Raw genomic sequence first — 3,838 nt, forward strand, 5'->3', positions numbered from 1 at the left:
GAATCACAAGTACTAGATTGCTACCCAGGAGCAGGAAACAAGGATGTGTGAGCCTGTACTTAGAAACCAAAGCCAAACAACGCTGTGAGCAGGATTTGAACCTGCGCAGGGAGACCCCATTGGATTTCGAGTCCAACGCCTTCACCACTCGGCCATCACAGCTGTAATAAACAGCTTTCTGTTTCCTTCAGGTACTGCCTCCCACAGCCCATAATAAAGCATGGGTGACCCCAATATCATTGAAATTGTGATAAACACTGTTGTCATCTTCCTTTCAAAGGGGCTATACAGATAAGAGAACTGTTAAATCAGCAGAGAAACCACACATGGAAGCAGCATTGGTCTCATTTTGTAACACAGAACCCTCCTGTACTTCAGAAAACTTGGAAATTTCAACAAGCAGCTCTTTTTTCTTTTCTGGTGAAGGCATCACTGTTAGCAGATATTGCAAAGAATGCTGATATTAACAAGCACTTAATAGAGCAGTCACATGAAGCTGAATGACTATATTTTGCTGAACAAAGGAGAACAGAGACAATAGGGCAGAAAAGAAATGAGAATAGGCTGCGTGCATCTCTTCATATTCCCCAGTGACTGTGTTTATCAAACCTTAGAAGTAAAGTTTCTTCATTCAGCTACTGTTAATGAACCTTATTTAATAGAATAATGAAATTAGGCATGGCAGGGGGAAGCACCCCCTCACAGTCCGGGGTGTGTGTGTGTGTGTGTGTGTGTGGTCTGACAGCTGTGGATAATCTCATTTGCTAAGCTTAATTAATGGCAAGCGAGTTTCATTTACTTGTAATGTGGAATGTCTTTCCTCAAGGGCAAAGGAATATGGAAACACTGTGGAAGAAGCTCTCTGTCTAATGCCTTGATATTAGCACTGATATTTGTAATGGTGGATGATTGGTTTGTTATTTGATTTGATTTCCTAATTATCACATCATTAACTTTCATGGTGTTTACATTGGCCTGCATAGTGAAGTAGCCTCCATAACACATATTTTTGTAAATTATGGACTTGCTATACTTGTTTTGTGTTCTAATAATGAACTTGGCATGAGCCTGCTTCCATGTACACAGTCCAGAAAGAGAGTGCAGAATGGACGAAGAGCATCCTGTTGGAAGGCACATTTATATCAGGCAGTTACAAGATGCATATGTGACTTATTTTTTAGCTATTTTTGGTTCAGCACATGTCAACAGGTAGGATACGTGTAGAAACAGGCCCGCGGCTCTGGACATAACTAAAGACACAGGCTAACATGTCTCTGTGGCTGACAGGCAGACAATGTATGCAGCCTACAGCTGTCTCCATAGCTGACAGCTAATATACAGGAGGCACCGTGTTTTCTATACATAGTGCTCTCATCCTCTTCTACTGACATATCCACACTCAGTATAGTCTAGCATGAGCTATAAGACATAACCGTATTGAAATATCTTGTATGATCACAGCAAGTCACTTCAGTTTACCTGAAGCTGCTTTGATTTGTTTTTGGTCTGTGTCTAAGTGGCCAGAAGTTAGAGATTCACAATCCTCTGTTGTGCTCACGCTGTTGAAATGTTGAAGACTGAATGTGGTGCATGTAAGATTTGTGCTTCAGATTTGTTCAGACTTTCTGGCTTTCTGAGAAAATGCGATTAGGCTGCTAAAGATTTTGATTGACACTGAATGGCAAATTGGATTTTCAAATCATCCTTCTTAAGATCTTGTTGATCTTTATGTTGGAGTCTATTGAGAGGACATAAGGAAAGATGCGTGCGGTGGGTCTGAGCCAACAGAAGACCCAATTCCTTACAAGAAAATCCACTCAGGTATAAAGCTGAATCAATCAGCTGCTTTTCAGCTCACAAAGGATCTACATTTTCTGAATTCAACAAAAAAGCTAAAACCTTGCTTCTGATTTTCTTTATCTTTTATCACTGAGACAATACGTCATGCCTGGAGCTTTGATCAGCTTTCTGCACTCAATGTTTGGCTCGGGTGACAGAGCAAATGGCAGCACAATCAAGTAAGTAGATGAATGCATAAACATTAGCACATGATGCACACTGTTCAGTGTGTATTATGTACTCAGGCTTTTACTGCAATAAATGTAGCACCAATATAAGTAATTCATAACCAAATGACTTTCTTGCATCAGGTGATGCCAGTTACAGTGAGGTTCTGCATACTGGTAGCTGTGATGGCTGAGTGGTTAAGGCGTTGGACTTGAAATCCAATGGGGTCTCCCCGCGCAGGTTCAAACCCTGCTCACAGCGTTCCTTTACAGAACCTGAGCAACACATTAAACATGTTACATCTCCATAAGCTGTCTGTTAAAGCTTCTACTACATTGACCTGCACTTCACTGACTGCTTCTGCTCAGACATCATCCATGAAAGTGAGCCTTAAGAAGACTTGTGTGACACCAGTTCAGGTAAGTGCACGAGTCCTTGCAACCACATTATTTTATCTTTGCAGAAACTGAATAAGACTTTTATCCTGAACACCTGTTTCACTGGTGGAAAAAGTATTCAGGTTTCTTAGAAGGAGAAATATCCTAGTGCAGAAATATTCTGTTACAACTGTAATTTATAGAGGAGTTGTCCCCCACAAACTCTCCCACAAACTGTCCACACTGGGTTTGCACCCCACCCTCTGTGACTGGCTCCTAGACTTTCTGACTGGCAGGCCCCAGACCGTCAGGATTGGCAATAGGATCTCAGCCAGCATTGTTACAAACACTGGCACCCCACAGGGATGTGTCCTCAGTCCCATCCTCTACCCCCTGTTCACCCACGACTGTGTCGCCTCCCACAAAGACAACAGCATCCTAAAGTTCGCGGACGACACCACAGTGATAGGTCGTATCACTGGCAGGGACGAAGCAGCCTACAGGAGGGAGGTGGCCAGTCTGGTGTCTTGGTGCAAGGACAATAATCTCAGCCTCAACACGGACAAGACGAAGGAGATGATAGTGGACATGAAGAAGGAGAGGAGATCTCATCAGCCACTGTTCATCCAGGGGCTTGAAGTGGAGAGGGTGAGCAGCTTCAAATACCTGGGCGTCCATATCAGTGAGGACCTCACTTAGACACTTAACAGCACACAGCTGGTCAAGAAAGCCCAATGGCAGCTTCCTGACGAGGCTGAGGAGGTTTGGCATGTCGCCTAGGATCCTTTGCAACTTCTACAGCAGCATCATTGAGAGCATCTTGACCAGCTGCATCACTGTCTGGTATGGCAGCACTACTGCTATGGACCGCAAGCGCCTGCAGAGAGTGGTAAAGACTGCGGCAGGACCTCCAGACTAAAAAACTCTTTCTTGCCCTCTGCCATCAGACTCCTAAACAGCTGAGGAGTTTATTACCGGGCAATACATGATGTACTGTCGACTTGTACTGTTCACATCTAAGTTTGCACATGCATAATTGCACACTGACTCTTGACTGCTGCACATGCTGCTCCCATGTAGCATACATTCTCTTATTATATTCTTATATATTTTTATTATATTGCTGCATTTGCTGCTTAAAGTGCCTTAGATTTTGTGTTACTTATTTATCTACTTTATATTTCATTTGTATTTTGTGGCATTCATGTGGACGGCAAAGTAAGAATTTCATTGTACAGGGAAACACGTTTCCTAACTGTGCATATGACAAATAAACACTTTGACCTTTGATATTGTTGTCCAACCAGTGACTCATTACTTTCAGAGTTACAGACAACAACTGTGAGGGTCAAATGGTTAAGACATGGCACTTCAATGGCATTTCCCCTCACAGATTCAAGCTCTGCTCATATTGATGTAGTTAAACTTTGTTCACTGATGACATGATTAAGGTG

The 3,838-nt window shown here is 42.8% G+C and overlaps 1 protein-coding gene and 2 non-coding genes across 3 annotated transcripts in view; 1 reads left to right on the top strand and 2 right to left on the bottom strand.

Moving 5' to 3' along the window:
* Positions 1-3,838, bottom strand: part of LOC109974934 (double-stranded RNA-specific editase B2-like) — a 23,688-nt gene that overhangs the window by 17,760 nt on the left and 2,090 nt on the right. The window lies entirely within an intron of this gene.
* Positions 81-162, bottom strand: trnas-cga (transfer RNA serine (anticodon CGA)). The gene has a single exon. It is a non-coding gene; the product is annotated as a tRNA-Ser (tRNA).
* On the top strand, positions 2,187-2,268 carry trnas-uga (transfer RNA serine (anticodon UGA)). The gene has a single exon. It is a non-coding gene; the product is annotated as a tRNA-Ser (tRNA).

The sequence above is a fragment of the Monopterus albus genome, unplaced genomic scaffold (assembly GCF_001952655.1).
Source record: "Monopterus albus unplaced genomic scaffold, M_albus_1.0 scaffold354.1, whole genome shotgun sequence".
Taxonomy (NCBI): domain Eukaryota; kingdom Metazoa; phylum Chordata; class Actinopteri; order Synbranchiformes; family Synbranchidae; genus Monopterus; species Monopterus albus.